Source organism: Ictidomys tridecemlineatus, chromosome 7 (assembly GCF_052094955.1).
Source record: "Ictidomys tridecemlineatus isolate mIctTri1 chromosome 7, mIctTri1.hap1, whole genome shotgun sequence".
Taxonomy (NCBI): Eukaryota; Metazoa; Chordata; class Mammalia; order Rodentia; family Sciuridae; genus Ictidomys; species Ictidomys tridecemlineatus.
The window spans coordinates 14,519,074-14,545,383 of NC_135483.1; the positions used below are offsets into that span (position 1 = coordinate 14,519,074).

The following is a 26,310-nucleotide window of genomic DNA, read 5'->3' on the forward strand; positions in this document are numbered from 1 at the left end:
ATACACATTATAGAAATCCAATGTGCATTTTCCTTTGAAATTAAAAACACAGCACCTGATTAGTATTTTTAGCATAACTTGGTGGTAATGGAGATGCCAGCAAACACCAGGGACAAGAATGAGATTTGAATAATATTTCTGCCAGTGGAACTTAAAAATCTTAGCACTGATATAAGAAGCAAGTTCTTCTTTTATTAAACATACATTGAACTTGCACTCGTCTAACGGGACTTCCTGTCACAGCGCTGAAACCCAGTGTTTGATCTTTAGACTGAAATTTAAGCTGACACACAGCAGTCACGTGTACCCACACCCCCGTTTCTTTCAGTTAATAAATGTCTGGGCTCCTCTCTCTCGGAAAGGTTGGCGTTCTTCACTTTGGTAATGTCACGAGAGACACCTGTCCCCATTCAGGGAGGCAGCAGGGAAGGGGAGCTCTTAGAACCACAGAAATGAGAGAGCAGAGGAACCAAAGAGGTCAGCACATCCATCAGCGTGACACTCGGGCTGCCTTCTGCAGGGACCTTGTCAGGGATTTGCTCTCCTCTGTTTTGACTCCAGAAAAAAAGGTACTGTCAACCTCATGTAGAGGGTTACTCCACAGTTCTACCTGTTAGGTGCTCTTTCACTCAATTAATTTCTTTCTTTTTTTTCTTTCTTTCTTTCTCATAACCCGATGCTCAAGGGCATGATATTTTAGTTTCATTTCATACATTGACTTGGGAGCTTGCCCAGATCATTTCAATCTGCGGAGAGAACCAAATAACTTCTGTATTCTCTAAAGAGGTCTTTGACTTCTTTGGAGAAAAGACAAATCCCGCAGAGGACGGAAACTGAAAGATTGTCTCCATGGCTGAGTTTGGGGACTGAGATTAAGAAGGAACCAATTGATCCCTGGAGAGCATCACTCTTGCTCTGGCAGTGACTGAGGTTCCATATCCACAGATCCCTAAAAACTTGCTCAGGCTCTCTGGACCCTGGACATATCCAGGGAAGAAAACCATTTGAGACGGGAGCGATGAAAAAGGTCTCTATTGGATTTGGGGGAAGAATCAATTCAACACAATTCTGCTGCAAAGTACAAAGTGCTTAATCAAGAAGTTTGAATGGTTTATTTACTTTTTCTCTCTGGAGTAGACGTGTGCTTTCATAGCAGAAAAGAGACTTGGTAGTCCAAAAAACTTTGGTTTGAAAATCACTCTAGTACAAGCTGGGGAGGTTTATGAAGCTATAGTAAGCACCATTAGTCTCAATTCCTTCCTTTAAAAGGGTGGCAGGCAATGGTGGCCTATTTGTGGGTTGATTTTGAGGAAGAGAAAATACACAGACATTGGGATCACACAGCATGAAATCATCCAAAGAATAGGATTTCAATATGTAATTGAAACCATTCAATTCCTGGCTCACCTTCTGCTTCACGTCTTTTCTTTTTCTCTTCATCAGAGGGAACAGGACAGACAGAGCTGCTGCGGTTAAGAAGGCAATACCCTTTGGACAACTGTGGAGCCCATCTAACTCTCTGAACCTCAGAACCTGTGGACTCTCCAAACCTCGGCTTGTCCCTTCTCCAGCAGCAAGTCCCTTCACCACTTCCCACGCTCACCTCCACACCTCTCATTACCACCTCAAGCGTGAAGACTCAAGATTACAGCTTTTCTGCATGGAGTTCAAATCCCTCCACAAGCTGGTCTGTGTTGATGTCTCTCACTCAGAGGTACTGGACTATTTACTTTTTCATTTATTCAACAAGTATCTATAGGTTGCCTAGTAAGTGCAAATCGCTGCATTAGTGCTAAGTAATTAAACTTGAACATTTTGACAGGAAAAGATGGTAAAGTTGCAATTTTATAGTTTTAAATTTTCTTTGTACTTAGCTTGTTTTGTAAAATACATATGGACTAATTATGTAATTCTTTTCAAAAACCCTACTGGGGCTATATTATCTTTATTGTATTAATTAAGACATAAAGACTCTGAAAAATTAAGCAAATCCCCCCAAAATAAAACAGTGTAGAAAAACGCCAAGTAGAATCTGAATTACAAAATTTAAAAATCTGCAGTTTTTCATTTTATTTCTCTTTGGCCTTAAGATATAGAAAATTTTTTTTTATCTATATCATCTATCATGAATTTTGACGAATACTTTTGTATTGTCAGAAATACTTTCATGTAAATGACAATTAATAAAACATTTAAGGATGCCTGTTTATGCCCTCTATGCCCCAATAAAAGAATTTCCTGCCTTGGCCAGAAACCACTGAATGGCTTGGTTGAACAATGTCGTTCCTGTGTCTATAATTACTTTCTGGCCTGGAGTTCTTATCCTTGGGAGGTTCGGAAGCATTATTTATACATGACATTTTGAGGTTGGTAACTCTCTTCAAAACTTTGCCTTCCTTCCAATGTAAAGGAACAGAAAATCTCTTTCCATCCATTTTTTATCTCAAAAACTCACAGACATGTAATCAATTTTGACCCATTTGGGAACCTTGGCATACGCTGGGAAAACATGGTCTCTGTGACCTTGGTAAAAATTGCCCCAGTTTTCCAACCAGAATCAAGGGAAATCTTAATGACATGTGTCTCTTGTCAAAATCTTCTCATTCATAAGATTGGCCAGGCTGGACAAAGACATAATTGTTACATGGAGATTGTTTGGTTTTGGTCGTCTTTTTCTAGTTGGGTTCCAGGGTACAGTGAAAATGTTATTCTCTTACCAAGCAAGGACATAAATGATAAGAATGTGATAAGGATAAGAATGTGACCTAAGGTATTTTAAGGTGATTGTCCTTTCTCCTCCAGAATTCTCTTCTGTTTTGTGATCTCATTGCTAGCAGTGGGTAAAAAAAAAAAAAGCTAACCATCATCACCCAAACTATGGAACTTCCCAAGTTCAGGTTCCTCTGTCTCCCTAACACTCTGGGTTAGCTTTTCTCCAACACTTGGTCGTTCAGGTTGTGTTCTTTGGGAGTTATGAAGTTTTCTGTCACACTCTCTGATAGATCTCTTTAGTGTCAGCTTGGATATAGACACTTAGTGGGCTGCCATGGTTTTCTTCACAGAAGCTAGATGTTGGAAATGGCTGCTCACATTTTCCTCTAGAAGTACCGTCTATGAGGATACCATGCTTTAGATGGAACTCAGGCTCCCACACCCTCTGCATCCACCTGGAACCACATGAGGAGGCAAGGCCATATGCATAGATGGTGGAGCACTGAGCAATTCCTGTTGGCAAAGCAGTGTGTCACTTTGCTGGTTGTCACAGAGCTACCTATCCTCTGGATCTAGGTCACACCTAGGGTGCAGACTTTTGCTGACAACTTTGATTTTGTTGTCAGGACTCCTGTGATGGTTTGGCTGTGATTTCAGTCTTTAATCCTATGTCTTCCACGGATCTCACACAGTTTCCAGTAGAGGATATAGCCTTTTATATGCATCATGATTATTTTTACTTATTTATATGTCATTTTTGGCATTTTGAGTCTGGAGCAAAAATGGGAAGCATGGCCTATTTCAGACTACCATCTTAAACAAGTGAATGAAACTATCAAAATTTTAGTTATCCCACCATTTGCATTCCCCGCTTAACAAATTGCACCACTGAAACAACATGTGCCTTTGGGTCAACTCCAGACTGATCCTGTATCTTCTACCAAAGGAAGACAAAATGAAAGCACAGTCTCTCATTTTCACAGGGATTCTCCCCCTTGGAATAGTAGAGCAAGCTCACCATGCACTCGTAAACAACTCACATGACTTTGGTACAACAGAACACAAGGCACACACAAGTAACATGAGGCGTGAAGGGACAGCAGAAGCCTAGAATTTAGAGTCATCGATGCACCCTGTCCCCATGCCCTAAGGCTCAGGAAAGCTGCCAGGTGGATGGAGCCTCATCTGCCTGTCTCACACTACAGCTGAGGGACCCTGGAGACAGCCCGCCTGGGTTACATACCTTGTGGTCACATGGCCCACTGGGCTAACATTGAAGCTCACCCTGTACTGGGGGGAAATGGAACAAAACTTAGGCTGGTTCAGCCGGTTCCTCTCTTATCTCAGGGTGTCACATTCCCAGTAACTTCTAGTTATTCTTGAGAACTACAAGCAATAAAAGGGGGCAAAAATAGGTTAATCTAAGGCCAGCCAGAGAACTGTCCTGCACCATGTAAATCAAAAAATAAGTTTAAAGGAGAATATGTACTCACCACAGTAGGGAGTTAAAATAAAGCAGGAGATCACTGTCTAATGAGACTCATAGGAATCAGCCATCTTATTCAGAGTAGAATTTATTAGAATTTTCAAGGACACAGGTAATCACAAAGATGTAGAGAGAGGCCCAAGACCCCAAGGTAACAGGGGAGACATATGGTCACATTATTAACTCCTGGGCTTCTCCACTTACACTCTTGAGAGTTTCCCAGCTTAGCAGGCCTCTTTCAGGAAAGCTCCTTACAAATCCATGTATTTCAGATTATTTTTTTTGCTCAAAAAACAGCCCTAGACAACCAGGAATATTCTGCTAAAAGCACTCCTTGCATAAGGGTTCTGATGCCAGCTGAAATTATTTAGCTTGTCTGACAGGTCTAGCATTAGTATGTTAAAGGTGACACTGGTCACCTGCCTTCTTTCGTTCTTGGGAGCATTTCCTTTCCTACCCATCACTCTACCACTGTCCCCTGAAAAGGGATAGATGAATTGAGGACTTGTTGCCTAACTCTTTCCCCCAAAAAAAATAGTTAACATGAAATTAATTTTATCTTAAAGGGCCACTATAGCATTCAGTTTTAGTTTAATCGGGGAATTGAGTTGTCCTTGTCATTGTTGGCTTAATTCTTCCTTGGGATCCTCTGGGAAGTGGAAATTTTGATAAATAGCACAGAAATATAAACATTGTGAGAATTATTCTTTATCTAGGTAAATTATTTTTCTTATTCCTAAAATATGCTTTGTACATCTTCTACTTGTCTGGCCACTAAATGTGTGGCATACCTTGCCATTAAAAGTGTGACATCCCAATTGTGAGAATTTCACTCTGAGAAATTGAGATTTCAATGTTTACTAAATAGCACATCTGGTATTTAATAAATTCTGGCAATTTAATGAATAGAAATGGATAAGTCTCTAAGTTAGATGTTGTGAGTGGTTTCTGGTTTGTCTGTCAACTCCTATCCTTTGATAATGACTATCTGGACACTGTGTTGAAGATTCTGAAACTAGTTACAGATTTGACAATGACCAAAACAGTAGTGTGATTAATTAGTACACAACATCCCTTCTCATTCACATTGGCTTCATCATAAAGATAAATTATAACATTTAAATGGCAAGGATAAAATTATGTATATATATATATATATATATATATATATATATATATATCTTTTCTATTATGGGGACATGAGTTTCATTATTCTTTTGATGATATGGCTAATCACCCACAAAAATCCCAGAATCTGAAGTATGAATCCCTCTTTCTTCACTCTTTCTCCAGTGTCCAACCCCACTCCGTCTTAGAAGAGGACAATAATGTTTTCTTCCCTCTGGTTCCAAACTAAAGCTAGTGCCTCATGTAGTTTATGCCACTCAAAAAATGTCTATTGAAATAATAAAGGCAGGTGCAATAGTACACCTAAAATACTTCACGACTGTGAATGAAGCCCGGCTCTTTCTCACTTTTGCTCAGACAAAAGGAAAACCTCAACCTGCTCTTACTTTTCTGTTTATTCATTGAAATGCATATAAACTGCCTGTTAAGTGGTAGTTTTCCAATAGGCACTGAAGATCTAACGATTAATGTAAAATACTCCATTCTGGTCAGAATTCAGTAAGCATCTACACAGAAAAATAAGAAAGGGGTATGGATCTAATGCTAAGTGTCATTTCAGAGCTATGTTGAGGCTCCTGTGGAGGCCCAGGGGAGACCGAGCTAACTCTGAATGTCACGGCTAGGAGATCAGAAAGGGGGATGGAGGGATGGCTCAGGAACGAGGAGTATGAAGAAGTGCAATCAGGAGAATAAAGGGCAGGGAGTAGAGTCTGGACACAGATAAGAGAGTTTCTATAAAATCCAGAAAGATGAAAGGGGATTGAGTAGAGAGAGGATTCAGATAGAAGTGGCTTCAACTCCCTGGAGTGCTGAGTGTGGGTGAGTGGAGGAAACAGGAGAAGTTGGACAGGTAATCCCAGATCATTCTCTGGTGGGTTGGGAGGGGGAATGAACTGTGCATTTAAAGGTGCAAAATCATGATATTCATGATGACAATTACACCTTCAGGCAAAGGCTGAATAAAACTGAGGCCAACATACTCTGATGAAAGAGATATAAAGACTAGAGTGCCCCTCAGAAAGCTAACTTTTATTTTATTGTAGATAAGTTCATATGTCTTATGAATAAAATGTATAATAGAACTAATATGGATTAACTACTTAGCAAAATAGTATCTCTCATAATCCTTGCAGTATGTTCCAAGGTGAATGCTATTACCATCCCATTGGACACATGGGAAAACTGAGGTATGGAGAGACCATGTATCTTGCCCAAGGTGATAGGCCAGGCAAGCCAGGTGTTGATTAAGAGCATGTTCTCTTACATCAGCATGCCCTTGATGAATGACCTCCAAGGCTCACGTGGAGTGCATGCCCAGTGATCTTGCTCTCCGTCACTCCTGAAATCACCGGTCCTCAGCTACATTCAGAGAAGCCCCAAGTAAAATCCCACATGAACTAAGCACCATTTCTATGTCATCCTCTTGTTTATTTTTCTACCTAGCCCAACTCAAACATTCTGCCCTTGTCATATTTTACTTCCTGTAGGCATTTATGTGACAGGCATAGCCTTATTTTAGTGTCACTAACCAATTTGTACTTGGCTTTTTCAACCAGTTTAGGTCGCCAACAAAATGCTGTGTCAACATCCCCTGGAGTTATGTCCTGGGTTTTCACAGGTCTCATAAGCAAACTGTCCTGAGTACCTGTCTCACACAGGAACGGCCTCTGGCAGAATCCCACCTGGAGAAGTCACTGGTGGTGTGTTGATTTGCTAGAGCTGCCATAACAAAACTCTGCACTTTGGGTGGTTTAAACAATGGAAATTTATTCTCCCACAGTTCTGGAGTCTGGAGGTCCAAGATCAAGGTGTTGGTAGGTTTGATCTCCTCTGAGCTCTCTTCAGCTTGCAGATGGCTACATCTTCACATGGTCTCCACCCCCAACCCCATGCACATCTACCCTTAGTATCTCTGTGTGTCCAAGTTTCCTCTTCTTGCAGAGACAGTTGTCATTGTCCCTAAAGAACTACTTACTGTATGGCCTTCATTATAAAAGAAAAACCTCCTCAAAGCCTTATCTCCAAATAGGATAACATTCTAAGCTACTAGAGGGTTAGGGCTTCCACAAATGTATTTGAGGGGCAGGGACACAATTCAATCCCATAAAAATATGGACATCATCTTTTTAGGGCTCATAACACCTTTTCTGTGTTCTACATGAGTATCTGGAATTGTGTCTTTACACAGATTTGGCACATGAAATGCCCTTGCATGTAGAATCTTTCCTTATCAATGCTGAAAGCAGTAACAGAGAAATTGAGGTCAATGTTATTGTGAAAGTGTTTGTAGATTCAAATTTTAGCTCTACTGCTTTCTGGTCACTATCCTTAGACAAGTCACTAATGTTTCTATGCCTCCATGGCCTCATCGGATGATCTCTACCTCATACATTTTTTTTTCTTTTAGGATCAAATCTTACATTGCCTATAAAATATTTAACACAGTCCCTGGTTTATCATAAGAATTTCATAGACATTAGACATTATCATTATTAGAACTGATAGCTGAAATTCACATACCTATGTATTATGTTGATGACTAAATTGTACCAACTAAATAGCACACAAGATTTTGCAAAGATAGAGTGTACCAAATGTGGTAATTGTGGTTTCTGATATTGTTTGCAAACCTGCACATGAACTGGCTGCCACCCTCATGGTGGCAGATTCTGAGGGTTGCTTCTCTTAATATCTATTCTGCTTTAGACCCTCCTCTATCACTGGTGGTGAAGGAGCTAAATATTTAATCTTTTTGGTCAGTTGAGAAAGAAATAGAAGTCTTTGGGGAAGAGCTCTTTCTAAATAAAAGACAAAATTACTTGGTGGCAAGATTTGGTTTCTACTGCCATGCTCCAGCAGAAAGTACGGGGGCTGCTTAGGGAGGTGACTTATCCTCAGATGGAGGCAGGAGATGTACAAGATTAGCACTGGGCTTCTCACCACAAAGTAAGAGTTCTCAAAACAACAACAGCATGAGCAACAATGAAAATGTGTCATAAGGGACACAGGAGCCAACAGAAAGAGTCCCAGTAACCAAAGCTGAAACTAGTTCAGCGATCAAAGAAGTAATGTAGAAATGAATTATATTCCAAGTAAATGTTTGTAAATCTATTCAGGTATAAACAAAGGACTACCTGTATGTCTTATGGAGGAGGAGACATAAACACCTTGGGCAGAATTCCATGCAGTACTGTGTGTGCCTTCGTAGGTAGCCTTTCACTTCCTTACTGCTTACAGATTATTATTCATGATGATGATGATGGTGCAGGGCTGAATGGTCACTGTCTGAACTTGAGAGTTCTCAAACTGAGTCTGCTCCGCCCCCACCAGAGCAGGATTGCAGAGATACTACCTTCTATTGATCTCTATCCATTGATGATCAGGGACCATCCTACTTCACTCTCCAGAACAGTGAGAGCAGTTGTTCTACAAGGAAATTAAGGCAAAGACCAAGAAAAAGTGGAAGCAGGCTTGGGTCTCACCCCTGCTGAATACTACAGCCTGCCAGCCCTCAACATGGCTGAGAATAGGGTCACACAAGATAAGCCAGCTGTCCTAGGATGCTGGTTCTATTCTTCCACTGAGGTCTCTCCAGCCCTGGTCCCCTCATTGGAGGTCACACAGTCCCCTCCCTTGTGCATTGTCTAAGCTTTCTTTCTCCTCTATGAAGCCTGGGGAAATGAATCCCTTCCCCTCTATTCTGTAAGCAAAGCCTTGCCTCATAATGGAAGATTTCTCCTCTCTTCACACATTCCAGTTTTATTGTAAATGCCCCCAAATATTTGTATTGAACACTAAGTTTTAATATCTTGGATCTCAAAACCATCTTAATGCTGCCACATCATTTTTTGGAGACTCTTAATGAAAAGCCTTCTTAAAGAGAACCAAAAAATGACAGACTAGAAGCAAAACATAGTTAAGGTTCCAAAAATATCCCATTTCAAGGGCTGGGCTTAGCAGTAAAGTGCTCACCTAGCATGTGCAAGGCCCTGGGTTTGATCCTCAGCACCACATATAAATAAATAAAATAAAAGTATTGTGTCCAACTACAACTAAAAAAATAAATATATTTTTTAAAAAATCCCACTTCAATCTCTTCCCTTGAAACATCCCTGTATGCTGGTGATCAGAATGCTGCTCAAAGTCCCTTATGGCTTGCATGGGTGACAGGGAAGTCAGGCAAAGAGAGCCTACTGCCAAGTTTACATGAAGCTGGCAGGATAGGGAGCTCTGCACAGCATGAAGGATTTTGGAAAGAGCACCCAGGGGCAAGGCAGAGGGCAGAGAAATGCACCTTTATGGCAACCGAAGCTTGATCATTTTTGTTCATTGCTCAGGCATCAAATGACAGAGAAAATGGTCTGGACTCTCTTCTGCAGTTTTGGAAAATGCCAGAGGCATACAGCAGAGCAAGGGTGTGGTAGAAACAGTGCTGCAGAAGGACATAGAAAACAGATGAAGCAAACCTGGTCCAAACACTCTGATAACTGCAGGGGAGAGAGAGCCAGATCGAAACCATGGGAGGGGCAATGGAGATGGAGTATAGTATCATTAACCTGAAACTGCAAATGTGCAGGACTCAGCAAGGGCCTATCTGTGCCAGACATGGGGCTTCAAGCTCCATCTGGGTCATTTCATTTAATCCTTAGCACTTCAGCCAGTGAGGTTGATATTATTTCCTGTATTTTATAGATAAGGACACTAGGTCTGAGGTTGACCACAGTCCTTGGGGTAGTCCTGGGCTACATCTGTTTTCCTCATATAGTTCTTGCAATATCTTCTCTCTGAAAGGACCACTGTCTTCCTTTTATCCTCCCTGTAAGCATCATTTTCTCACCAAGATATGTCTATTCCTTCACCCAGGATATCCTAAGACTCCCTTGGTTAACAAAATGCTGCCCATGTGGACCCTCAATTCTAAGCATCACCTTTAGGAGGGCATGGAATTTCCACCTGGGTCTCTTTGAAGACTTTTTTATGTAGATGCCTTCTCTCAGATCCCAGCACCATGCTTATGATAAACACGAGCCACAGGAAGAGGTCATGCATCCATGTTCAGCTTGACAACCCAGTTGAGCTCCCAGCTGACAGCTAGCACCAACCTCCAGCCACATCAAGAGAGTCATGGCATGACACTCCCCCAGCCAGAGTCACATGAAAGACCACAAGTGAGAATCTTCAGCCAACCCCAATCAACACAGAGGCTTATAAAGGATCCTAACAACACTGCTCTAAGCCACCAAGGTTTGAAGTAGTTTATCCACAGTAATGGATATTAACAGCAACTATTAATGAGTATCCTGCTGTGGGCAATGCATGGCATTGTCAACCTAGGTAAGAGGTGGCATAGTTAACCTAGGTAAGAGGGGTTGAAAATTTTAAGTATTTAATAAAAAATGTTTGTTAAAAGAATAACAAACATCAGATAAATGAATAGATTTAATGGATGTGAGAGTCAACGGCCCTTAGTTGGTTATATGGTTGGGGAGATCATCTTGCTCTTTGTCCAGTAGTATTCTTTTGCAGAAGACGAGCTTGCTAGTGGACACATTGACCAGGTCAAGACATGGCACCATTGCCTATTCTTAACCTAATCTTTGGCCACCATGGTGGAAAAAAACAAAAAGGTGAAAGAAAAAAAACCTGACTATAGGATAAAACCTATTATGAGTTTTTAATGAACTGTAGGGTGGACACTTTTTAAAAGAATGATCTGATTTTTTTTTCTAAAATAGAAATTATGTTTAGCTTTTATGATGGCTCAGGTCTTCTTCAAGCACTTTTCTCATAAATTTTAACATTAGCGTCCTTGGTGCTGCTTAACTGCAGATAATGTGTTTTTTTAAACCGTCTTCTTCTCCTAGAGCTCATTAAGACCACTCTCTGCCCTAATGATGTCTAGGCCTCAAGTTAGACTTATTAGTGCACAGGGAGCAATAGCTGCCTGAATTCCAGTCTGCTTGCTGGCTGAGGCCGGCTGCTGGGGGGCATTTGATTTCTGTGGCATGGCTGCAGCCCATTCATCCACATTTCCCAAAGCCTCTGAGTCCAACCACAAATCATCATGGGGGACAGCACTGGTCTGTGATGCTCCCCAGTTTGGTTTTAACTGAAGGAGTTATTGTTGATGCTTTTTGAGTCTTTATAGTAGGCCAGAAATCCCCTCTGTTCAGGCACCAGATCTGTAGATTTATTTACCTTTGTATTTGTGGTGCTTGTTACAGCGGCTGGAACACAGTCCATTGTTCAATGAAGATTCATCTGCCTTGGTCTCACCTCTCTTCCCTTCTTTCTGTATCATCTATTTCTGTTTGATCAGTATTTGACAATTTTTAGATTTAGCCTCCTTAATCATTCTCAGAGAGAAGAGCTTTACTCTCTTATTACCCAAGTCTAGTCCTCAACCCCCTCCTGAATGGATTCTTGGGAAGTTTTCTGATAGCTTCCTCCTCCACCCATTCCCACATTGATTTCAAAATGGTAGTGAACTTTGCTCCATTCAAGCTTAAGACACTTCAGTGACTTCTATTTGCCCATCTCTTACCATAGGAAAAATAAATAAATAAATAAATAAACTCTGCAGTATGTGCTCAGGCATTTTTGATCTGGTCCCCCAATATTTTCTAGCTTTGTTACTCACTCAACATTATTACATAAACATGACCCCATCAAGCCAGACTCCTCAAGCCCAAAATATTTCATGCACTTTCCCTAACCATATATTATTGTTTGATTTTTTTTCTGAGTCTAGAATATTCATTCTGCTATCTTTGCTTGTCAAAATTGGCTCTTTTTTTATGACTCAGTAAAAATGCCTCAAACATTCCCAAACTATTTTGTACATTTTTCTTGTTATTCCCTCCTGAGTTTCCCTGATGATGACATCCTGTTTGTTCCATGGATTGGGGGCAGAAAGGCAGCAGAGGGTGTGAAAAGCCAAGATCTGGAGGCTGCCTGCTGGGTTTGAACCCAAGCTCAGCTACTCTTTGCTTTATGAAATTGAATGAGTTACTTTATGGCTTTCTTCATTTCCTCAACTGTAAACTGGAATAGGGATGATGTCAAATTTTACATTATAATGATCATTAAGTGACTTTCTTCTCTGACACATTGAAACTGCTCTCAAAGTATTTCTTCAATTTAAAAAAATACTAGCAGGTGTGACAATAGAAGAGCCATGTCCTCCTGAGTCACTGATCTGAAGTTCTCAAGGCACAGGCCAGTAGTATCAGTCTCATCCTGAAAGGTCTTAGAAATACACATTCTTGAATTTCAGCTCCACCCTACTGAGTCAGAGACTGTGAGCCTGGGCCCCACTTTGCAGAAACTCTCAGGGAGATATCAACATGTGATGGAGCTAGGGTCCTCCCTACAGATGATCGTTAGGATGCCCTTTCAGTTTCCAGCCCTTGTGGGTGGATTACTGTCCTGTTCAGTCCTCGAGATCTGGAGCATCCCACTTGAAAACAGTGTAAAACATGGGGAGGGTAGGAAAAAATTAAGTCAGGAAGAAGCAAAGGAGACAACAGCATTACAGGTGGGGGAAATACCCAAGAGTGTTCTCTTCTAGATCTTCCTTTTCTCATAAAAGCAGGATCCTCACATAGGTTATTGCTCTAAAATTATTAATGGGAATTTTTGATATATATTTCTATGTTAATATGAAATATCAAGTTAACAGAAAAAAAATTAACATAACTTTTCTTCTATTTTTAAAAATACATTTTGTAACTTAGAAATTGTCTCTCTAGAGTGAAACAAAAGGAAGAATTTATGGAAAAAAAATGCAACCAATTTAATGTTTATCTCCCAACATAACTACATATGTAAAACTAAAATCAGGCACAAGGATTTTGTTTAAGACCAAGCAGAAAAGTCCTTCTTTTTAAGTCTGAGGTCATGTAGCAATACCATCCCATTGCCAAAAAGGGACTCGTGAAATAGTTCAGACATAGGAGCAGCTACAGAGTGACAAAATAGATATCTGTACACCCAGCATCCAGACTAAGATCCTACACACACCTATACATACCTCCAGTGGTTTCAAAAATTATGTGCATTTAAAATGCAGCCTGGCTTTTAAAAAAATGTAAGAATAATAAAAAGAACACAGCACAGGGCTTAACGCAATAAAAGTCCACTCCCTTCTGTTCCCCTTTTCTATAATACATAAACAAGCTCTCCTGCAGTAGAACTTCCAGACAGAAAGATGTGTCTGTGGGTTAAGATCTGGAATAGTTAAAGTGGTTACAAGTGAATAAAACAATTACTGCTAATGTGCTCTTCAAATGAAGCAAAGTATTCTTACAGGAGGCTTATTTCACCCCTTTATAAATACAGATCGTACTAAAAATGCTGAAGAAAGCTCTCAGGGATAATTCCGCTATTCAAGTTGAGTGCAGCAGATTCTGAGAGTGGAAAAATGAATGATATTTAGCTCTGTTGAATGTGAAGGTGTTTGTAAGCATGAGAGGAAAATTTGTCCACATGAGCCTATAGAGAAATTAGCCAACATAAAATCAACCAAATCTGCTTTCTTTGTGCTTTTCTCTTGATTTCCCTAGAACTCTTGGTTGACAAGATAAATAAAAAGGACATAAAAGAAAATAACAATAACATTTACTCTTGTTGGTTACAGCTTATAGGTGAGTCATGCTAACCACTTACTGCAGTCTGGTGTGTGTGCCTCCCAAAACCAGTGTGCTAAAGCCTAGGTCTTGAGGGCAATACTGTTGGGGCAGGTGGTGCAATCTTCAGTGGGAAATCCTTAGGTCATTGGGGTATGACCTTCAAGTGGATTGTGGGACCCCCATTCTCTCTCGTTCTGCTCCATTTTGAGATGTGACTGTTTGTTCCTACATGTGCATTCATCATAACATGCCACCACCTACCAACCTCACCAGAGGCCAAACTAACACCAGGTCTTGTCCATTGAAACTACAAAATTGTGAACTAAATAATTTTTTTATCTTTATAAGCTATCTGTCTCATGGATTTCATTGTAGTGATGAAAAGTTGACTAATCCATTACTTCGTGAATGTCACCTTAATCTTTCTGATGATCTTAGGTGACAGGTATTGTGATTGCAATTTTCCAGCTATGGAAGTTTATAATAAGAGAAGTTGAATGACTTGTCCAGGATCATTGTTAGAGAATGGTTTGTGCTGGTGTTTAACCCCATGTTTTAATCACTGCTTTATTCTTTGTGTCACTCAGGGATCATGGTCAAGGACTGGGGACCCCTTGGCATCTAGAGAGCACTTCATCAGTAGGTTGCACATTTAGTCCAATCTCATCATTTATAAATGTTAAGGAAACTAAGGCTAAAGTGGGAAAGACACTGCTTCAAGGTCACAGAACTGAGGCTATCGAGTAGGATTTCTGAATCTCAGTTCCCTCAGTGTCATTTCTTCTTTCTCACTTCCAAAATGGAATGGGCCTTCACTTGTTCCCAACCCTCTTTGACCACCCTTTTCCAGATCCCATCCACGCACCACAGACTATACCAGTTGAAATCAACCCTGGATATCCCATAGAGTCATGGGGGGAGATTATTTTAAATACCCAACTTACTGTGCGTTCAAGAGATATTTATATATTTTGGTGTGGAGTAGGACCAAGACTCCATACTGCCTCCATGTGAATATAAGAGTCTCAAAATTAACATTTCTATCCCCTCCACCCAAAGAAACCTAAGCAACCTGCACACAGAACTTTAGCATCTCAGTCAATGGCACCACCAAGCTGATCAGAAACCTAGCATTCATTATTGATTCCTCCCTTTCCCTTTCATCTACATTTAATCAGTTTGGCTCAGAGGTTAGGCAAATGTTTGTTCGAGGAAGAAACACTCCTGTTGCTGTGGACCTCTCAAAGTGGGATCTCTTTAGGAAGGGTAAATATTTTTAAATTATATATGCTCTCGGGATACACACACATCTTACTAGACGAGTTCGTCTGTCATTCCTACATGTCTTCAGAAGTCCAGCATGTGCTCTGAGAGGAGTGAGCTCTAGGGTCTCTGCTCTGTGTGACTCCATCATGAAGGAAGGTGTGGCCAATTTCATCCTACACTTCCATCCTTCCTGCCCTTCTAGTCATTGGCTTCTACACAGGTAATCTGTGTATACGTATATTATGTATACCAAAATTAAAAGGTTTATTTTTATATGTAGTAAATATAAAAATCATTAATGAAATATTTTATACTTTTTGCATACCAAGTCTTCAAAACTCAGTGTGTATTTTGAACATGTAGCACATTTCAGTTTGGGTGCTAAATTTTCAATAGTTTAAGTAAAATGTAGTCCAACCAAAGTACTAGAATTACATTGAGTGGAAAATGTTTTATTCAAATTAAATTAAATTTAAAATTTATTTCCTCAGTTCCACTACCCACAATTCAAGTGCTTCATAGCCATGAGTGGCTAGCAGCCTCTGTCTGAGACAGCTTGTCTCTAGAGGCAAAGGGTATGGCTTTTACATTTTCAGTGGTATTTACGGGACCTTGTAAAGAATCCAGCCCTTATTAACTGTTATTGAATGCTTTTTAGCTAATAATTTTAGTGGCTTAAGGCCACTAAAAAAAAGAAAAATATAAAGTATGGAGTAAGAACAAAAAAAATGTTTAACATAGCTCAACGACCTCATCTTTGAATGGTCATAACAAGTTCTTAGGCATTTCCCAAAGTAGACAAATAATTCAAAATCAAGCAAACTTGAAAAATGCTGTGTGCAAGCCCATCTCACTGGAGATTCATTAGACAGATCAGTGTTCTTTTTTTCACACATGAATCAAATGTAGAAAGTAACGCTTGTTTGATACTATGCTCTCATTTTTGGTCTATAACTAATGATGTCTCTCTCTCTCTCTCTCTCTCTCTCTCTCTCTCTCTCTCTCTCTCTCTCTCTCTCTCTCTCTCTTCTCTCTCTCTCTGCAATTAAAGTAATTTGCATTACCCAATAGAACAACCAGAGTTTTTATAGTAACTTACACATTTTGCCTAAATTGATCTTCATGTAAATTCCATGCTCATAGGTTTCTTGCTTTCTCTTGATTCTTTTTTTGGATTGGTACAACATAACAGATAATTTATTGTACACACACACATCATGGGGCAGTGAGTTATCATGCTCTATGTAATTTTGAAACATGCTGGATGCTGAGTTAGATTAAAAAATTGATAATATTTCTCCTTATTCGATCTTTATTCAAACCACTATCACTTATTAACAGATTAGTTTATTATTTTTTAAAATACATTTTGCCTGACTTCAAATTTTTCTCCTTTTTATTTCGACTTCCACAGTCTCCGTGTTCATTTTCAAAATTATAAGCTTCATCATGTAATTACCTTGCTTAATACCTCTTAGAGATTCCCTGATGACTAATGGATAAGTCCTTAAATCTTTACAAAGATTATGGTAGATTGTTTTTTTAATGCCTCTAATTTCTTATCCCAGCAAGACAGGGGTATATTGCAAGGTGACTTTGTCATCCCCTTTCTACTTGATGAGTCTCTTTCTCCATCCTCCTGAGTCTGGGCTGGCCTTATAACTTACTTTAATCAATAGAATGTGGCAGAAATAAAAATGCAGTGTCTAAGGTTAGGCTTAAGAGGTTCTTCTGATTTTGTTTTCTTGGAATATTTCTCTAAGATCGTCATAAGAAGCCGCTGATTTCAGGTACGAGGCCATCAGGAGAAAAACCAAGTTCTTCGAGTCAAAAGGCAGCACCGATAGCTAGACAGATAGGAAAAGTCATCTCACATCCTCCAGCCTGGAAAAATCAGCACAGAGTTCTTTCAGATGACCAACCGAACTGTCAGAAATAAGTAAAATAAGAACAAAGTTCAAAATGGACACCCAGCTGCTATCAGAGTTAAACATTTGCCAACGTAGATAATTTGTTTTCTTTTGTTTTTAACACTTTCATTGAAATATAATTTACATGCCTTATAATATGCTCATTTAAGGTACATACTACAAAGATTTTTATAGACTATTCACATATTCTAAAGCTATCATCATAGCTGATTGTAGAAAATCTTCGTATCAAAACTAATTGCCCTTTAACTATCGTATCACATCCCCCATCCTGGTCTTTGTTCAACGTCAGCCTACTTCTTATCACTACAGGTTTGCTTATTCAGAACATTGCACATAAATGAGTTGTATGTGGTCTTTTGTAAGTGGCATCTGTTTAAGTGAGCTTTGTGTTGCTGTGACCAAAAAACCCGACTTGAACAATTAAAGGAGGAAAAGTTCATCTGGAGCTTCTGGTTTCAGAGGTCTCAGTCCATAGAGGGTCAACTCCATTGCTCTGGGCCTTTGATGAGGCAGCACACCATGGCTGACAGTAGAGCAGAGGACCATGGCTCATCTCAAAGCAGTGGGGAAATAGAGGGAGTAGAGAACAAGTCACAGGGAAAATGAACCTTTCCAAAGCACAAGCCCAGTGACCCTCTGCCTTTAGTCACACCCCCTCTGACTATAGTTATCATACAATCCACTCAAATTGGGTTGGCCTGATTTGGCTATAGTTCTCAAGATTCAATCACTTCACCTCTGAACATCCCTGCATTAACACAGGAGCCTTTGGGGACAACTCATATCCAAACCAAAGCAGCATCTTTTATTTAGCATAATGCATTCAAGGTTCATCCATCCGCAACACGCGGCGTCAGTACTTCATTACTCTTTATGGCCAAACAATATTCCATTGCATGGACACGCCACATTTTGCTTATCCATTCAATTGATAGACACTTGGGTTGATTTCACCTTTTGGTTATTATAAATATTGCTGTCATCAACATTTGTGTTCAAATTTATATGCAGATAAATGTTTTCATTTCTCCTGACTACATAGCTAGAAGTGGGAGTTAAATAAAAAGATCTAAGCTTAATCATTTCAGGAAACGGGTAGATTGTTGTCTAAACTTCCTGCACCATTTTACATTCCCACCAGATGTCTGTGAAGATTCCAAATTCTCCACATTTTGTCAACACTGTTCTTTACTGATCTTTTGATTGTAGCCATTCTTGTGGGTATGAAGTAGCATCTGATTTTGGTTCTGATTTGCATTTACTTGATGACAAACCATGCCAAACATCTATTCATATTCTTATTGACCACTTCATCTCCCTTCTACAAATGTCTATTTAGATGATTTTCGATTTTTATTTGGGTTATTTATCTTTTTATTATTGCACTGGAAGATGTTTTAATATATTCTAAATATAAATTATTTACCAGATATATAATTTACAAGCACCCCTCTCATCTATTAATTAGGTTTTCACTTTTCCTTCTTCCTTTTTCTTCTGTTTCTTTCTTTCTCCTTTTTTTTCTGGGGTTCAGATCCCCACATGCTAGGCAAGTCCTCTATCACTGGGTTTCAAGAAAGCTCTCATTTTGATAGTATGCTTTGAAGCACACATTTTTTTTTAATCTGATGAAGCTCAATTTAGCTATTTTTTTTTCCTTTTGCACCTTGCATTTTTGTGTCATCTCTCAAAATTGATTGCAACATCTGAAGTTGTAAAAAATTACAACATTTGTGGTTTTTACATCTTATATTTAGGTATCTGATTCATTTTGAGTTAATTTTCTGTATATTGTAAAGTAAAATTTCAACTTCATATTTTGCCCGGGGCTATGCAGTTGTCCTGAAGCCTTTTAATTGGGAATATCATTCTTTCCCATTGAGTGATCTTGCCGTCTTTGTCAAATATAAATTGACCACAGACACATATACACATGAGTCTTATTGGAGTTATAAGAAAAAGTGTACAGGGAGTCATCTCAGTTTTATGGAGAAGGATATTTAATTGAAGTCTTTTCTTAGAGTACAATGATGGGCATATTTCTTAAACCTCACTGTTTCCCAGAAACAGATCTCAGGTAAAGTTCAACATTGTCGGTCCTCCTTTTGTTCAAGATGAATGGATATAATAGTTGTTGAACAACTTAGAGACAATCATAAATCTCCTGAGTGAGATGAAGAAGGTTTTAATAACTAGTCATGCTAGGGCTCTTGGTGGTGGTGTTTCTGTAAAATAAATTGAGCCACTTCATGAGAGGTGACAGCAAAGGTCAGTTGTTTTAGAATCCTGGAGTGCAGATGTCTTAAACAAGTATGCTGAAATAAAAAGAGAGAGACAGAGAGAGAGAGAGAAAAAAAATATTAAGTTAAAAAGTCAAATTAAAGCAAATACCCCAAAGTCTCATCTTGAGGGTCAGCAATCTAGTGAATTTCAAGAGGTTGGCGAATAAAAGCCTTTTATTGTAAGCAGCACTGCTGTAGAGTTGTCTGCTAGCCCTCTGGGTTACAGATTTGGATCTCTATTAATCTATTCCAGTGGAAAATATTCAGCCTTTTTGCCTAAGAAGTTTATTGAATTTGAATTTAGAAGTACATGCTGTCTGGTCAATAGATTTGAATAATTAGTTCTTTTTTCTAGGTGAGATAGATACTGGTAAAGTGATAGGCTGATCTACTTAGGGTCAATTTTCAACATAGGTACAGTAGAAACACCACCAGTATCCTTCCTATGGTCTCACTGGAGAGACTGGGATTGCCCAGAGGATTTTAATAAGGGGGATCAGGTGATGGGTGGAATGTCCAGCAGACAATAAGACTGGATACTGTTTGGGATAATCTAAAAATGGCAATGAAATGAGTATGCTCTGACCTAACCATTATAATAAGGAAGAGAGAAAAGAGGGGAAAAAAGGCTATTATGTGTGAATGACAGCCAAGGGTCTGTAGAAAGTGAAAAGAAGAATAATCATGAGCAAGTAGAGAAAATAACAAAGCAGGAATTAGATGGGAGTCTTGGTCCAGCATCTTCACAGTAGCTGCCTATTGTCTGCAGTCAGCTGCTTGTTACCAAGGTCTGGGGTCAGCATTTCTTTTCAAAGATCAGCTGTGTCACAGCCTCTAAGAATCTTAAGTTTTCCATGCTGTAGTCCTCCAATGGAGTAGACCTCCAATTGTATGGAATTCTGAATTTCCCCAAGCATTGACTCTCTGGAATTTTACTACAGCATTTATTGTAAGAATACCTGATAAGGTGTCTTCCAATGAAACCAAGGGCAGATTTTCTCTTAAATATCTTCCAATGATGAAATATTCTGGTAGAAAATCATAAAGAAGAGATTTAGGACAATGTTGTGGGGAAATTTTTAGCCTTAACTCATTGGTGACAGAGCTGGTATACAGCAGGTCATCCTGAGGGTGACAGAGACTGTCTCAGTGAGGAGTAAAACCAGATGTGTTCCAATCTTCCTTTGCAAAATCCCACCAGGGATTTATGCTCCCAGTGTTTAAACAGCATCATGACCTTGGTCAAGGGAGCTTGTTCAGCACAAATATCTCCTAGAACAATTTGTTTAGGAATCTCTCCTTACGGGGCCTCAGCCTTTTTAACAGCCTTCACTTTAGGTAGGGGGAATGCACCTCAAACTTCTGTAGCTTGTTCATTTTTATAAGGGTCCTGGCAGGGGAAAGAAATACCCTGCATCCTGAGAGCACACTAAAGTCAAGTACTACTCCCTAAACATGTCTGCTGTCTACATCTGATAAACTCTAGTAAAGGCAACAAGTCTTGCCCTTTGGGATGATTTTACTTTGGGTAGAGGATTATACTCTAAAGATCCATCTTCTTAAACTACTCATTGCAGATCCTGCTTAATAACCTTCAGTGTCACGTTTAAGGTATGGTCCCTAACACAGTGTCAGGCCAGGTTTCTCAATGAGGTCACTAATACATGAGAGTAAACTTACATAAAGTTCCCTAACTAAACTAAGACAGTTGAATTGTTGCCTTATGTTATTTTTTTTTTAGGAAAGTGCCAGGATTCGGTGTGTAGTAGGGAAATGCAGTGCTGTGAGAGGGAGAGGTGTGAGGAGCTCATTGGCTGGCTGAGTACTCGGGCAGTAGTAGTGTCCAAGAGGCTTCAGGAACCCTGAGAAAAGGCACGGAGCTCAGAACCAGATCAGCAGAAGCATCACCAGGTGTTGCAGCCCCACCTACTGCCCTAAGTCGAGGGGAGTGACCTGAACAAGCTGGTCAAGGTGGAGGGTCTGGTAAGCAAGAGGATTTTATTTATTTTTATGGTTCCCAAGAAAGCACAAGGTTTTTGATAGTTCTCAAGAAACTGAGTTAAAACCCTAAGACTATGTCCAGATCACTCCTAAAATCCAGGAAACACCCTTTAGGGATTCCTAAGGAAGGAACATAACAGAGAACTTTCTTTGGGTTATGGAAGACCTATTTCTGTTGGTGCTCCCAGATCAGAGGATGTTGCAGAGGACTTAAGTCCACACATAAAGAGTCACAGAAAACTGGGCACTGTTACCTGAAACACCTCGTTAAACCCAGAAGACCTCTCAGCTGCCATCTTGAAAGGAGTCTAGGATAAGTTTTGCAGCCTTTGACTTATCAGTAGAGAGCACTTTCCCTCCTCAAGGAAGTTATGCCTCAAGTAATGGACACTGTTCTGGAAATTTTATAATTTGCCTTTTGAAGCATATCTTTTTGCAACAGGACTGAAAGCAAATAAATGGAATATTTATAGGATTTTTCTTCTTTCAATGAACAAAAAATAGGAGGCTATCTACATATGGTATCAAAACTGAATCACAAGAGGCATTTATAAAGCTAGAAAATCTTGATAGAGGGCTTGGGAAAAAAATAGAAGGGGCTTCTGTGAACCTCTGAGACATGACTGCACAAATATATTGTTGTTCTCCTCCAGGCAAAGGCAAAACGTTTCTCCTGGTCTAGAGGCACACTCAGAAAAGACAAGGCAGAGATCACTTGTTCACAGTGAAGCAAAGTGGCTTTAGGCAGAATTGATGACAGGGTGACATGTGAGTCGGGAAATAAAATCCCCGTGTCTGCGAGGCTGGCAGTAACAATAGGTTTGCAGTGCCTGTGCCTGTGTCCTACTTGTGATTCTTCTCATGACAAATTACACTTTCAGACAGCACAACTCTAGTTAGTAACACAAATGACAGCAAGAGGGAAGAAAAGAGTGGCTTGGTTCTATCAAGGGTGTCACTCATTTAGGAATTGATAACGAAACCAGAGGACAAAAATCAAAATAAACACCCACGATGCTTAACAAGAAGAGAGCAGAGTTCAGACCTGGTACTGCTTGATCACATCACTGTGCAGGAAGCAGCAAAGCATGAGGCATCCCACAGTTGATTGATGGCTGGGCTCTGAGATGATGGGCAGTGCCAACCATATCTTGAAGGAACCTCCAAGAAAACTGGAAATAAATGAAGGTCACTCAAATGAGCACAAACAAATGCTACTTATTCAGAGTTTGCTAAACAAACAAACCACCCACCATTTCTTGTATTTGTCAGGGGTTTGAATACAGAGTGGAAGCTCAATAGTGGAAACTAGGAAGGCTGTGGTATGCCTACTTGAAGGCTCTTGGTATAGAGAAGTTAGAGGGAGGCTAACTAGCGGCAGAACATACCACTGAATTGGTGAGTATGTATTTATCCTCTATGGTCAGTCCAAAGTTAGAAGTGGGAATGAAAAATATAGAACCTGACAATTATTGATCACGTCCTGAGTGATTCTGGAATTATTGCTGAAGAGGCTGAGGTTGGGCTTCTCAGAGTGTTGTTGTAGAGGTTATAGTCAGAGTTGCTTTTTTATATATGAACTGGCCTTTACCTATTTGTGTTTAAGCCTATTTTCTGTTGTTATAACAAAATATCTGATTCTAGGTAATATATAAAGAAAAGAGGTTTATTTAGCACACAGTTTAGAGGTCCAAGATCATGGTGCCAGCACCTACTCAGGGCTGGTGAGAGATTCCACATATGTCATAACATGGTTGATAGCATCATGGTGGGAACATGTGTTAGAAGGAGAGATCACGTGGTAATAAAGGAAGCAAGAGAGGGACCCAGGACAGCTGAACTTGCTTTATAACAACCCATTTGTTTGGTAAGCTTTTTTGTTGCTATGACCAAAAGAACTGATAAGAATAATTCCAGAGGACGACAAGTTTATTTGTTACTCACAGTTTCAGAGGTCTTAATCCTTAGATGGCAGACTCCATTCCTCTAGGCCCAAGGTATGGCAGAACATCATGGAAGAAGTGTGTGGCAAAAGAAAGCAGCTGGGGACATGGCACCAGGGAGCAAAGAGAGAGTGAGTTTCCACTCACCACATACAAAATATATACCTCCAAATGTATATCCTCATGACTCATCTCTTCAGCCACACCCTAACAGCCTACAGTTACCAGGCTAATCCCTATTAAGAAACTAATGCATGGATTCTGTTAAGGCTCTCATAATCCAATCATTTCACTCTGAATTTTCTTGCATTATTGTCACACATGAGTTTCTAAAGGACACCTCACATCTAAACCATAACACCATTCTTTCAAGGTCCAATCCACTCCTAGAGACCTGCATTAATCCCTTCTTAGGTTCATGCCCCCATGGCCGGCCCACCTCCCACTAGGCCCCACTTATTAAAGTTCTACCACCTCAAACTTGTCCTACTGGGAAATAAAACTCTAGCACAAGAAACTCTGGGAGACTAACTGGAACTAGACCCAAACCATAGAAGATTGTATGTTTGGTCCCTCACCACTCACCGAGTTTTTTGAAGCAAAGACGTTGATACATTGTTAATGCCATCCACCATGTGGTTACTTCTCCAGTAAAGTAATGCATGACCTGATAAATTCATTGGACTTTATTAGGAGTCCAGACAGTAGCTTTTCCAAGGTGAGAGAGAACCATCACTAGGATGATAAATCCTTTAGACTCAGAACTAGACTGTGGCTTGAAGCTACGGGTGATTCTTCAAATTCTAGGGAAAAAAAAGAACAGCTACAAGACAACCTATAGTTCTAGAAAGGACCCAGGCTTAGGGTTAGGAATCAATGACTGCAAGAATGAGAAAGGAAAACAAATGAAAGGTAGTATATTAGTTTATAGGCAGATCTGGAAGAATAGAAAATCTGGTAACAGTTTCAACAGGAGAAGATCCTGTCAAATTTGGAGAGAAGTACCAAACTTCATTTTTCATAATGAAATATAAAGTTTGTCAACCAGACAAGACAGAGTTTGCATATCCACCAGTTGCATGCAGTTTACAAAGAGGTTCAAAATAGCTCCAACACAAATGAACGCAACCAGAAACCAATAGTGAAAAATGAAACATTTCATTCTTATAATGAAAAACGAAACATTTATCTTTTGCTTTCTGACTTGCCTTTCCAAAATTTTTACTGAATTTTCTTTTTTTTCTGGCAATACATTAATTTGTATAGATTTTCATAGACAGTCTGCCCTCCTTGTTAACAGGACAGCATTAGAAACAATGGTAAGACAATCAAACTCTTGCCTGGGATATCTGTAGGAGGAGGATGCTTATTTACTCAGACATGACCAGACACTTTCAAAAATAAGGATGATTTATGGAGCCAGTGCTAGAGTTCCCCACTGAAGCACAAAATTTCCTTCTGCACTCTCTCCCCACCTCTGATCAAAGACAATCTTAAAGAAAGATTATTCTTGATCACCCAACAGAGCTGGTCTCATGACATCTGCCCTGCCTCTTCACAGAGGTGCACCAAGAATGGCGATTTACATGTAGATCTTCTTCCATTTGCTCTGCTGGAAGTTTTCAGGAAGAATCTCAAAGTGCACTTTGCAAAGCCTCTTGAGGGTGAGAAGCCAAACCCAGAGCTCACCATCACATTCACCTGCAGAACCATTGACTGGCAGGACCTTCCTTCTTCTTGAGGTCCCCCAGGCAGCCTAAGATTCCTGGAAGTCACCTCCTGACTCCCCTGTGAGTCTGGGCACCCTGTGCAGCCAGGTGTCAGGCCAGTTTTTCCAAGAGGAGCTTGTAAGCACTGGCTCCATAAATCAGTCTTATTTTTGAACTTGTCTGCTCATATCTGACTAAATAAGCATCCTCCTCCTACAGATATCCCAGGCAAGACTTTGATTGTCTTACCATTGTTTCTAATGCTGTCCTGTTAACAAGGAGGACAGACTGTCTATGCAAATCTACGCAAATCAAAGCATTCCCACAAAAAAAAGAAAATTCAGTAAGAATTTTGGAAAGGCAAGTCAGAAAGAAAAAGATAAATGTCTCATTTCTCATTATAAGAAATGAGCACAGTCTATGGAATTGTTGCTACTGGACTACCTGCCCCATGACAGGCCAGTTGAGTTGAGAGACAAGGTGTTGAGGAACAAGTCTGTTCCAAAAGGCAGCTGGGAGAGAAGTTAGAGGGGCTCTTGTCACAAGGCCTTTCTTTTCTAGAAGATGATTTAAGAGTAGCTTATGGAGATACCTGATGGGCACCTTCTCACAGAAGCTGATCCAAATCACCTAGTCATGAGAGATTTTTCAATTCTATAAATCTCAAAAACAAAGATTATAATTTTCCTGGGCTATCTTGTCACTGACTAGTTACATATTACAAAAATAAGCAGGCTACAGGGTAGATGTGACCGCAGTCTTAACTATTGCCAAATTCTCTGTAATGAGCAATTATAAACTCCCAGTAATGAAAAAAATATCCTCAGTTCTGGGTTTCAGTTCCTAGTGTCAGGTGTCCATTCCAGAGTCTTAGGGGATTGGGGTCGATGTCGCCTATCTGACTACTTCCTGCTGAGAGGGGGCGCTGCAGGGGAAATGGAATGGAACCACCCGACCTGATAGGACTTGAATTCCAGCAACTGTTTAAGGTATATTTGTGTTTTTAAAAAAATGGAGGGCTGGGATGAGGAGAGACCAAATAAGTACTCTTCAAACAAATTTTCCCTAAAGGACAGGCTTGTAATTTAAGCCAGATAGCTAATCTGACATCAGCTCATACTATAAATGTTTCTGCTTCCTTTTATCTTTTTACTCAAAGTCCCTAGCTTAGTGTACAGGTTAAATACTTGCAAGTGGAGACACCACAGTTATTAAACAT

At 39.9% G+C, this 26,310-nt stretch overlaps 1 long non-coding RNA gene across 3 annotated transcripts in view; it reads left to right on the plus strand.

Moving 5' to 3' along the window:
• Positions 1–308: 308 nt before the first annotated feature.
• LOC110597801 (uncharacterized) overlaps positions 309–26,310 on the plus strand; it is a 50,915-nt gene continuing 24,913 nt past the window's right edge. The window contains exons 1-2 of one of the 3 annotated variants that reach the window (XR_013423817.1): positions 309–569; positions 1,444–1,714. This is a non-coding gene — a long non-coding RNA (uncharacterized LOC110597801). Of the gene's footprint in view, positions 570–906; positions 1,028–1,443; positions 1,715–26,310 lie in introns of those variants that run through there. The other 2 variants (XR_002483577.3, XR_013423818.1) reach the window with 2 other exon arrangements.